This window comes from Protopterus annectens, chromosome 12.part0, assembly GCF_019279795.1.
Source record: "Protopterus annectens isolate FY-2018-M chromosome 12.part0, PAN1.0, whole genome shotgun sequence".
Taxonomy (NCBI): domain Eukaryota; kingdom Metazoa; phylum Chordata; order Ceratodontiformes; family Protopteridae; genus Protopterus; species Protopterus annectens.
Window position 1 is genome coordinate 500,963,512 of NC_056746.1, and position 12,990 is coordinate 500,976,501.

Genomic DNA, 12,990 nt, shown 5'->3' on the forward strand with positions numbered 1-12,990 from the left:
TTGCACTTAAAAATAAACTGTTATATAAAGAAGCAGTTATATAAAGAAGCAATTTGTATTTTAAAGTTTGGCACTTTGGTGCCTTATGGTTTAAACAAAGAACTGGAGTTGAAGGCTTTTCTACACTGTTAATTATTAGTTTGTGTTTAATTGTTTTAGTTAATTGATTAATGATGTGTAAGTCTTTCAGCTTTTCGTGGTTAGGGGTCGCCACAGTGGAACTCCTGTCCACTAATGATTGGCAGTGGATTTTTTTACAGTGCCAAGTTGCCAGCCCTATGCCCAACCTTCAAAGAAGGCATGCCCATTCACACACCTACCTGCATGTCTTTAACATCACTCGACCATGGGGAGGACATGCAGACTCCACACACAAGGCGCTCCAGCCAAGAATCGAACAGGAGAACCTCTTGCTGTGCGGCGACAATGCTAACCACTGCACCACTGCGGCCAAATTGATTAATGATGTGATATTTGTTATTTAAGTGTAGCTTGTGCTACTGTGATGTTAACTCTGTTAAAGGCTTGCTAGCCGAGGAGCTGGAGTATTAAACAATTTGGGATTTTACGCTTCTGCAGTTGGTGTTTTTCACTTTCTCTGTGTTTTTTTTTTATTTTTATTTTTTATTTTGTTGTTCAGTGAATATGGCCAGCGATTTACTTCTTCAATTGCCTCATTTATTTTGAGATGATATTACTGATTCTGCATAGTCTTCCTGCTCAGTCTTCCCTGAGGAATAATTTACAACCAGGTGCAGTGCTGGAAGGCACTTCAGCTCAGCATGCAGAGCCTCTTGCGTCCTGGGAAAGATTTGTTGATGAAGGTAGATCCAGGAGAGGTGACAATCCATTTCAAAATGTTGGTGGACTTATGGCTAGTAATAATTTTTCCACTGAGGTTCGTAGTAATATAGATCCCTTGAGAGGCTGCTTAACAAAGAAAATGTGATTTATTATAACATTTTCAGGCTTAAGAGATATTTAGATCTTGATATTACACTGAGGGGTCTGCGTTTTGTTAAATGCCCCACTACTTCTTTTAACTCTACTAATCCTGCTGATAAACAGTTTGAGAATAGATGGGTAGCAGCTGCCCATCATTGTGTTAAAGAATAGATTCAAATTTTACTTGAAAAAGATGTTCTTAAACAACGAAAAGTAAGTGAAGAAATTTGTGTCTCTTGTTCTACCCTTTCTGCACAAATTGGTACAGCTCGTTTTGAGCAGTTGCTATGCTCAATGAATGCTTCACTTGAGGAGAATTCCGGTGACATCATTAAAAGGAAGATTCATAAATTAGAAAGGGACCTCCAAGATTACAGCTCGGGGAACATTTTCAAGAAGACATTTAAACAAAACACATATGGGGGGCTCTGTAGCCACTTCTGCTAAGCGGAAACGGCAAGTAAATGTTTCTTTTGCCTCTTCTGAAGTCAACAGTAATGCTGGGGAATCTGACAATGAAACTAGAGCTTTTCCTCCTTCCACAGCCCCAACAGCCCAATTATATGCAGGAGAACTTTTGGAATTACAACAGACCAGGAACCAACAATAATAATCGAAAACAAGAATATTTCCAGAACAATAAGGAGGGACAGTAATTTAACATTAAGAAAATAAGATATTGACTATATTAATTTTTGTAATGTAGTAAAATTAACTAGTGTTATTAGTGGTGACAATCTGATTGTAAACCTTCCAGGTAACCCTTTGTCTTGTACAGAATTATTAGTAATACAGCATGGGTTAAAATTTATTCCCACATCTCTGCCATGATTATATGTCTGTAAAATTGAATTGTTTAAGCTGTCTTGTTGGATTATTTTGAAAATAGTAAGATTCTGTCTGAGGATGGCCCCTCCATTGACACAGATGGAGAGGATGGGGAATGTGATGTTTTTCTCATGTAATTCATCAATGGATTCATATCATGACATTAATGCTTACTGTCTTCTACATACTTCTAAGGTACCCCATAGTAGTAATTTTATTCCCCCTCCTGCTAATAATACCATCCAAGAATTTTCATCTATGGTAAATTATGCTTTTGAGGTTAGTTTGAATATTTTTTAAAAAGAAAAAGCTAAATATTGTTATAATTTGACTAAGGCTGAATGGAATGCACTGAAATGTCTTAGTACTAGGAGGGATATTGTTATCAAGCCCTCAGACAAAGGTAAAAAAATAGTTGTGTTGCACTGTATGCAATATTTTAATATGTGTATGGATCATCTTTCTGACAGTAATGTATATCGTGTGGCTAGTGAACATGAATATTATGCAGCTATAGACAGCTTTAAAGACTTGTGACATAAGGGTTACAAACTTGGCTACTTTTCCAAGCATGATGTGGAAGTTAAATGTAAAATGGAAGGCAGTTGTTTGGCAAAATTTTACTGCCTGCCAAAAATCCACAAGAAGGTTTTTCCCCCTCCTGGAAGGCCAATTGTAGTGGATGAGAATTATTTTTTACATAATATGGGTCTATTTCTTCATACTTATTTGCTTTGGTATGTTGTTGGTTTACACTCTTATTTAAGAATTTTTTTTCATTTTCTAAAATATATTGAGTTCATCACTTGTCAAGAAGGCTTTTTCTGGCTGGCTCTTGATGTCAAGAGCCTTTATACGAGTATTACACATCAGGTGGGACTTGAAGCTCGTAGGGTTTTCCTAGGCACTAGCCAGGTTAATACTTTTGTTGTAGAATTGTAATATTTTAGTTTAACCCATAACTTTTTTGAATATAACAACTGCATCTATCAACAGATGCAAGGTACAGCGATGGGTGCATCCTTTGCACCCATGTATGCTAATTTGGTAATGGGTTTATTTGAGTTATAGTTTCTTTATAAGTTAGAGTTTTTAATAAGTATGTTGTTCTTTATAATAAATTTATTGATGTTTTAATTTTTTTATGTAAGGGCGATGCATGGCTAGTGGATTCTTTTGTAGCTTTCTTCAGGAAAACCATTTTGGCTTACAATTTGATGTTGTTTTAGATTTGGAATTAAATATTGTTAATAATATGATTATTACAAAGATCCACAAAAAATTTGATGATGGTACTCATTTTTTAGCTAGTAACAGCTGCCACCCCCATATTTTAAAGGTTTTGCCTTATAATGAGTTACTCAGAGTAAATAGGCTGTGTAATAACATTCAGTCTCTCAAGGAAGAGATTTTGCATTCTTTTATAGCCTTTAAACAAAAGGGATATAGTAATGAATTAATTACTAATTCTTTGAATAAATTGTTGTGCTTGAGAAGGGATACCACTAGTGTGGTTAATGTTCCAGATGATATGAAGTCTGTAAATAGATATACGAGTCACACAGGGAATACTAGTGATAAAAAGATATACTTTGTCACGACTTATAATATTTATAGTGTGAGTTAGTAAAACTCTTAAGATACTACTGGCCATTCTTATATAAGGGGAAGTCTGGGGTTAAGAATTTACCTGATTCCTTTACTGTCTCCTATAAGAGAACCAGAAATGTAAAAGACATGGCTGTTCATAATTTGTTCTCTATGCCTACTGAAATTTTAACTATTCCTTTACAAAATTCTGGTACATGTCCCTGTGGTAAATGCTCTATCTGTATTCACGTGATCAGGACTTTTGATAAAATAAATGGCATTTTTTTTTCAGCCTAGAGCTATTTTCTTCTGTGTGTTTAAGTGAGTGGTTTATTGTCTCGCATGCCCTTGTGGTTTCTTCTATATAAGAGAAACCAAAAGAATGTTTAAAAGCAGAGTACAAAAGTATGTTAGAGACATTAAGAATCAAAATTTGGATAGCCCAGTGGCATCACATGTTCATGCAGTGCACGTGTGGTCTTGTACCAGTTTAAAAGCATGCATTTTAGAACAAGTTTTGGTTAAGGATGATGTTGCACTTAAAAACGAACTGTTATATAAAGAAGCAGTCTGTATTTTAAAGTTTGGCACTTTGGTGCCTCATGGTTTAAACAAAGAACTGGAGTGGAAGGCTTTTCTGCACTAACTACTAATTATTAGTTTGTGTTTAATTGTTTTAGTTAATTGATTAATGATGTGATATTTGTTATTTAAGTGTAGCTTCTGCTACTGTGATGTTACCTCTGTGAAAGGCTTGCTAGCCGAGGCGCTGGAGTATTAAACAATTTTGGATTTTATGCTTCTGCAGTTTGTGTTTTTTGCTTTCTCTGTGTTTTTTTTTTATTTTGATCTTTAGTTTATGCCCTTCTTTATGCCATAACAATCTGTTATTACATCACAGACTGTAGCCATGCAACTATGATGTCACATTAACTGTACAGCGGCCTTCACAGAACAGAGGTAGATAAATCTGAAGTTATCAGAAATAACATATTCGCTCTTATAGTGCATCTCAGTAATAAATAATGAGGAATAGAAATATTACTTATGGATTGTAGTATAACTGGGAACCAATACAGATTTATCATAACTTGAAGCTAAATTGTCTACAGGTAATCTTCAGACTGCTATTCACTTGTTCCTAATTTGGCATGACTGTCCACCCAGAAGGATACATAGATATCACCATATGTCCTTAGTCAGCAAGGGTTCACTGTTCCAATATTCGCTTCCTACCTCCCACTATTCAATGGTAAGAGCTCTGTCTTATATGTCCAGGGACCAGCAGTCAGTGCTAGTCACTATCTCTATGAAGATGTGTATGTTCTCCCCATGTCTGGATATGTTTTTAACCAGATAGTCCAGCTTCCTTCCACCACTGATAAAATATACTAGTTGAGTAGCTAAACTAAAGCTGTGCACATTTGTGTGCATTCTATACATTGTATTTACCTATGTCTTTGTGGCCCTAGTCATACCTAAAAGGCGTCCATAAAGGTCTAGTCTCCCTTTTCTGCTTGTCAAATAAATTAAACTAAAATGTAAAAGTAAAAGGACTAAATCAGGAAAAAACTATAATCTCTGTTTGTTCTTTTCTGCCTTCTGCTATAAGATCTCATGACTAAACTCAGTCCAGCTGATTGGTGGGCAATGCCCTTTGACTTTAACACCTCATCATATTGGGGTAATCTTACTGACACATTATAGCTGTTACAGGGAAAACATTTTGATCCATAACTTGAGGCATGGAAAAGGGGTGTTATGGCTGGCTCATGTCTGAAATCAGAGTAAAATGAAAGCTGGAGGCTGTGTGTGTGTGTTTGTGTGTGGCAGTAATCTAAAGTCACAAATTGCTAAGACATCTATGGCTTCCATGGTTCATTCTGGTATGAGTGAAAAAAAGAGATTAAAACCCTACACATCACTTACTTTAGACTACAGCAACAAATCTCTTTAACAGATAAAGTGAATCTGGGCACCATATAGATCACATCTAAGTAGAGTCGTAACAGAAACATCATAAAACCACTAGAGATAGACTTCAGACCTTGATTTAACCTCCATCTTCCTACAAATCTGAGCCCACCCCAACACTAGATTGCCATATCCTTAATTTTTAATGTAACAGCTCTCATTATGATTACATTCTGCTTTAGTTTCAGGGATATCCAAGAAAGAAGGCTATCAGGTCATTTGAAAAATGGACTGATCCTGACTGATTAGATTCAATTGCCCTCCACCTTGTATTTCAAGACTATAATTACTAGTTACAGTGTTACCTATTACTGTAGCTATTTCTAACTAAAATATCTTAACAGCTTCAAAATTACCCTACTATTCATTTAAATGTCTGGCCTTTAGCATTAATACCTTCCTCGTAAAAACAGTAAACCGAGATCTGAACAAGAAACTCATTTTTGGAGACAATCAGCAAGCTTCATTAATAAGGAATTTTAAACAGTAATACAACAAATCTGCAGTAGTAGAGATACTTTCTTCTGAGCTTCATTTTTTGACCCACACAAAGGTTTTGATGCTGTGGATTCAGACCTACTGCTGAAACAGCACAGCACTGGGAAAACGGACATGGTTTCCTTACTTATTATCAAGTTACCTGCCAACTGAAATATGTTTGCAAATATGGGAAGAGTTTTCTGCCATCTCATACTGGTGCTGGAAGGAATTTGATGGGGGATTCAGGTCATACTACTAAATGCACATTGGCTCTGCCAAAAAACTCACAGATGGCCTCTCACCAAACCATGCACAAGTAATTGAAAGTCCCTGAATGCTTCAGCAAATTCAATTAAAGTGTTTTTGCAGGGGGTAAGCCCCTTCTGCCACCATGTGAGAATCTACATCCCACATATTCCTGCAACTTAAATGGACCAATTCTGATATAAGGGAATATTTATAATTTTCAAACTTCTTGTACACCCCCAGAGTTGGTATGTTTAACTTGTAGGAGCTCAAAAGTTAATACTTTCTTTTGTCCAATGCAAAATAACTAATGCAGCAACCTGGGATTTAGACAGTTCTGCCCTCTGAGCTATCAGTCAAGAAATACGTCATCAATAAGGTGTTGTGATCACCTCATGGGGCCAAAGTCTTGGGCCCTATGCTTTTTGCGCTGCTCATTTAGGACCTCCCCTGCTGTTTATGTGCTATTTTTGCCAAACTATGTATGTGATTCAGTCCTACTCAGAAGTATTTTAGACTTAAAGGCCCAGTGGATATGGCAGAGCCAAAATCAGAGCTCACAGTATTTCTGGGAAGAGACAATTACGTCATATCATTTGAGACTGTAGCAAGACTGACCTGCACTGTCTATCCTTAACTCTTTATATCACACTCCCTTCTCATCTCAGAGTTCACATATTTGTGACCATTCCAAGACATAAAATGCAAATGAAAGAAAAACTTTCTTAGTCTTGGGACCTAAACTGTAGATTTCCTTTACCTACTACCTAAGGGGACCCCCCCACCCCCACCCCAAGAGCCTGATAACTCTATCCCTGTCCCTCTCTGCATGATCACATGTTCTCACTGGCTACTTTTTGCTTTCCCAGTAATACATTTCCCATGTAGCCTGACCTTCTCCAACTCTCCTCTCTGTTTGTTTTCAGCTGTAATTAATCATGTGTTTTTTGTGCGACTGTTGTACAAACTTTATATCTTCTATACTTATACTAAGATTGCTGACCATTTTATTGAAAGTTGTCTACATTGGAAATACTCTCTAATTTTCAGTGTCCATTTTACTTGGTAGCTTTCCAAGGAAAGGTCAGCTTCATTGGTTTATTTTTATGCTTTCTAAGACTAAAGTGGACATTACTTTGTGGTTATTGTCCTAGGTTGTACATACTGGCCTCTGTAAACAATGTTTTTATACTGACATGGGTTATGGCTTAAAAAGTTCAGCTGTGAATCAGCAGACAAATTAATACAACAATCAGCACTGATTACACCACAGACCTATTCACAGCTAATTTGTGGGTGTTGGAGTTGGGGGTTACTTGGGCGAATTATCTGAGGTTGTAGTGTGTGTCTTTAGTATAAAGGTTAGCAGCTAGAGATGGCAATGAGTCAAGTTGTATAAACTTGGAATGTTGCTAGAACAACATGTTTTGCATTCACATTCATTTTTTGAAGGATATGAAATTTTCAACTCAAAAGTTTGTCATTATTTTGTGACTGCAATCCTCAGTGAATTGCCAGAAAGCCACACATTTTACAAGGGCCAGACCAAAAATATCAGCAAAAATATGGGTATTCTGTGAAGTCCTGGATAGTTGATAGATATGCTTGCAAGTTAAAAATGGAAGCATACCTGAAATTAAGACAAATTATACATGCAGGCAGAGAGATTGAAAGGAGGATGCTAATGAAGGACAACAAGAAACATTCTTCTATCAAAAAGGTGTGGGCAACAGTGTACCAGCAGACATGTAGGGAGAAATGGCATGAAGACAGCAAGTGATAGACATAAAATTCACTGGACTAGTTTTAGGACTGAATTTTAATTTTCTCAGGAGTCTGCTAATTAATTTTGTGTAGAGTAACAGATGCATCTTCCCCATCTGCGACAAGAGTGTTTCATGAAAAAATGATGACAAATCAGGCTTTAGAATATTAATTTTGAACAAATCATACCACGTCTAGTTGATGGATGTTACACTGATAAAAGGACAAAGGAGAAGTCTTGTTTACAACTAGAAGCAATGCAGGCAGCACCAAGTTTCCACAGTAGGGGAAACAGGAGCACTTTTAATTCTACTTGTTCTAGAATATTCCTTTTCCTGAGGGCCTTTAGAAATGCTGTAGGCTATAACTGCAATTCTCAGGGCTGAGGAATTACAAGTGCAACCAAAGTGAGGGCATACTAAGTCAGAGTTTGCAGTATAAGGGAGTATTCCCCTACTCCAAGATACGGCAGTTGGTGATTGTTCAGACTACTGAGATGTGCCGTCACAAACCACACCTTCAGTATGACATCTGCGGCAACAGTCCCAAACTTGTTTCTACCAACTCACTGGCCACTTGAAGATTTCCTGTACAAGTTAGCAGTTAATACAAAATGTACATAGTATTGCATATTAAAAAAGCATGCTTCCATCTTAATATGAATTATTGACAGATGTTAGTAAAAATATGTGTGTTGGACAAGTAACAAGTTTTGGTTCTCCTGCATAGCAAGTGTGCATGTTCTCATTATATCTGTGAGAACGTTTGTTAGCTTATTTCCACATCCTAAAAATGTGATGCAAATATGTGAAATGAGGGCTGTCAACATTGCCTGAAGCATGCCTGTGGTATATAAAAATGTGCACACAGTATCTAATATACTTTAAAGAAAATTAAAAATATGTAGATAGTAATTCTTTCCTGCAAAATGTTGGATGGTCAGTTTCGGAGTACATGAAAGATTACTTGTTGTTGTGTCTTTCAGCTTTTCCCGGTTAGGGGTCACCACAGCAGAACTCCGGTCCGCTAATGATTGACAGTTGATTTTTACGTGCCGAGTTGCCAGCCCTGATGCACAACCTTCAACGAAGGTATGCCCATTCATGCATGTCTCCACGCAGAAGATGCTCTAACTGAGAATCGAACCGGACAGCGTCTTACTGTGAGGCGACAACGCTACTGCAGCACCACCACCGCGACTTCATATGAAAGATTACTAATGATGTTAAATATATAGATAGTAATTTTCCCGGCAAAATGTTACCAGGTCAGTTTCTGAGCACATGGCACATGACACATTACCAAATATCCTGATTCAACCAATTACACTCAAGGATCCTTATGTTTAATATCTCAAAAAAATGATGATAATAATAAGCCAGTAACCAAATAGATTAAACAGCCTGAATATCTGTGTTCTACACTGCAAGTCAAGGTGATGTGCTTTCCAGTGCAAAATGCACTGGATTTGCTTTCCTGGCCTAGCGCATAGTACATCCTTGCACTGGAAAGCAAATCAGCTTGACTTTCATTAGCTTATAATGAGAAACTATTTTAGTATGCACAGAGACAAGGGTTACCACAAATACTTTACTTTTACTAGATTTACCATAAGCTGGACAAGAAGACCACAATTACATTAATTTACAATAGGTTCATAGGTTCATAGGTTCATACTAGGCTATCTGCCCAAGGGCATTTATAAGCCTAGCCCATAGTTATGTGGCTTTCGCCACCCCTTTAGTTTGAATAAAAACTATGCCTATCATTTTTCTGTGCCTCTGTCAAGCAGTGACACTGAAGTAATCCCTGGGGTATATCTGCGATCTCCCATCCATTGGTCAAGATTCTTCTTGAACAAGGCCAGCGAGGTGCTCTGCCTCACATGTACCGGGATTTTGTTCCACAGCATAGGGAGTCTCTGGGTGATGAATCTGTCCCTCCAGCATGTTCTATTTATAACCGTGTCAAGGTTTAAGTCTCCCGCCCTTGTGGTTCTGAGGGATCTAGATTTTTGAGGTGAAGCATATTCATCAAATCTGGGTTTGACATGGCCTTATATGTCAGGCACAGGTCACCTCTGAGCAAGCGGTATGAGACTGAATAGAGCTGGAGTTCTTTCAGTCGGGCAGCATAAGACATATTTTGAGACCCTTTATCCTTTTGGTGAGGAACTTTTGGGGCCTTTCAAGCTGCAGCAGGTGTCTGGTCAGATACATTCGAACGGGTATTGTACTCAATCATAGGTCTAATGAGTGATGAGTACAGGGGACGATGACCTCTCTTGATCTAGATGTGAATCCCTTCATGATCAGGTGGGCGATATAGAAGGTTTTCCTAACTACTTTAGCAACATGAGTGTCAAACGAAAGGCTACTGTCAACTTGGGTCCCCAGATCCCTGATGACTTTTCTGTGCTCAGTGGATTGCCACCTATATGGTAGCTAGGGGTAACCTTGTTTTTCCCGAAGGGTATGACTATGCATTTTTTGGCGTTTAACTTCAGGCCATGGCTCTGGCACCAGTTATCCGTTTCTGTGAGGCCCTTCTGGAGGATATCTGTGTCAGATGTGTTTTCGACTATGGCCCAGTTTGCAGTCATCTGCAAACTTTGTCAGCCATAACCCTCCTGTGTTTGCTTGTACTTCAGAAAAGTAGATGCCGAACAAGAGTGGACCCAGGACTGAGCCCTGTGGGACACCACTTGTGACAGGCTTTGAGTCTGACATGGCTCCAGCAACTCTGACCCTGTGGGTTCTGTCACTTAGCCAGTTTGCAACCCATCTTGTGATGTATGGGTTTACATTCAAGCTGATGAGTTTTTTGATGATACCTGAGTGGGGTATTGTGTCGAAGGCCTTTGCCAGGTCGAGGTAGGCTGTATGGACTGCCTTTCCCTCATCAATGGCCTTGGTGACTGTCTCGAAAAAGTCAACCAGGTTTAAGAGGCAGGATCTGCCTTTGACAAAGCCAAACTGGGTTGGATCCAAAGTCTGTAAATTCTCTATGTCTTTATTTATGAGTTCCATTATGATCCTCTCCATGGCTTTGCAGATAAGGCTTGTCAAGCTAATGGGGCAGTAATTTCCAGGGTCTGTGGAGGCACCGCCCTTATGAAGTGGGACCACAGTCGCCGCCACTCCTTGGAGTCGTATCCTGAGGTGAGGCTAAGATTAAACAGCTGTCCTAACTGTGGGTTTAATTCCTCGTTGAGTTCATGAAGCACACAGCCGGGGACACCATCCGGTCCCATGGATGCTGTGTTTTTTGCCTTAGTGAGGGCAGTTCTCACCTGGGCGTTGGAGATGTTTGGGGGGCTGCAATCCTCTGGAATAGATATCTCTCCTTTTGGGGAGGGGAGAAGTTTGCACTGAACCTGTCAGCCAGTATGTTAGCAATGTGTGTAGGTTCAGTAATTTTCACATCATTTTGAACTAATTCTGAGCATATCTGGGAGTTTCCTCCTAGGTTTCTAACATAGCTAAAGAAGGCCTTATGATTGTCTTTAGAGTCCTTGGTGATTTTTCTCTCAAAATTTGCCTTGGATGATTTTATGAGAGCTCTTAGTTTTTACTTATAATGATCAAAGGTGTCTTACCTTTCAAGGATTTTGCTCTATCTTGTAGTAGCTTCCTCCTTTGTTGTAGAGCTTGTTTATGGCTGGGGTCCACCAGACTGGACGCTTGCCTTTGGTACAGAGAGTCTTAGTTTTGTTTGGGATTGCCTGATCCATGCAGTCCTGTAGGTGCTGGTAGAAGGCATTTGTAAGTGATTCAGCGGTTTGAGTAATGTTTACCACTGGCTCAGGGGCCTTAAAGGAGACCACACTAGTTTTAGAAGTGTGAAATCGGCTTTTGAGAAGTTTTCACTGTGGTCTTTTTTTGTTTCAGGTGGGGCGGGATGAGGACCTCCAGCGAGATTAGTTTATGATCTGATCTCACCAGTGAGGGGTATACTTCGGTGTTGAACATTTTGATCCCATGTTCGTGATGATGAGATCAAGTATGTTTTCTCCTCTTGTGGGGATGGTGACTAGTTGTTCCATGGCATTTGAGTTTATGAACTCCAGGAATCTTTGGGTTAGAGTGTTGGGCTTGAGTAGTGTTCCCAGTCTATATTAGGGTAGTTGAAGTCACCTAGTATGATGGTGTTTGGAGATACATTTATCCTCCAATGTTTTCAGGAAGGCCATGTGAGGTTCCTGAGTTTGAGAGGGTGGCCTGTAACATGCTACAAATTGCAGAGCAGTCTTGCCTATGGTTAATTGCACCTGGATGGTCTCCAATGCATCGTGCGTTGCCACCAACCTTGAGGTGTGGGTGTCCTTTATGAATATGGACACCCCCCCTCCTTTCTTGGTGTTGTCCGGATTTTTGGGCGGGCATGATATGAGGTGAAACCTGTTAGTGCTGGGGTGCTCTCAGGAGCCTTGAACCAGGTTTCTGTCACAGCACAGACATCGATGTTCTCCATATTGAGAAGGGCCTCGAGTGCGTGCATCTTGAGAGTGAGACTTCTGGCATTGAGCAGCATTACCCTTAGTTTTTCCTTTTGGTGTTCTAGGGTGGTAGGTTTAGAATTTGAGCCTTGCCTAAAAAGGCACTATGGGGTGCAGCAAGAGCCTTTGCCAATATCCGGAAGCCCAGGGTGACAGGTGCAAGCCGTCCCTTGTGAAGCAGCGTGGCTTGTCCAGCATGTCATCCCAGGCAGACAGACATTGGATCCCCTTTGAATGACACCAGAATTTAAGCCAATTATTAAAGCTGATCATCTTATCACTGTATTGTGGCATCATTCTAGGTGAAGGTAGGATACTGCTCAAGGTCAGGGTCATACCTGCCTGGGCTACATAATCAGAGAGCTCCTCGATGTCCCTTTTCATGTAGTCCAAGGAGGTATGTCTCAGGTCGTTGACACCAGCGTGGACAATGACTGAGTCGTACTTGTACCTGCTGTTGAGAGACCTGAGTGCTTGCGTTATGTGGTGGATTCTAGCCGACAGGCAGCTTACTGTGACCTTCTCCTTACTCAGTCTGGTGAGCGGGACGTCAGTGTGTCTGACTATGGAATCACCAATGACAAGTGTGTCTGGCATTTTGTTTGGCCTTAAGGGCTGTGACTGTTTGACACTCTGACTGTGTAGTCTATGTGTTGCATGTGTTG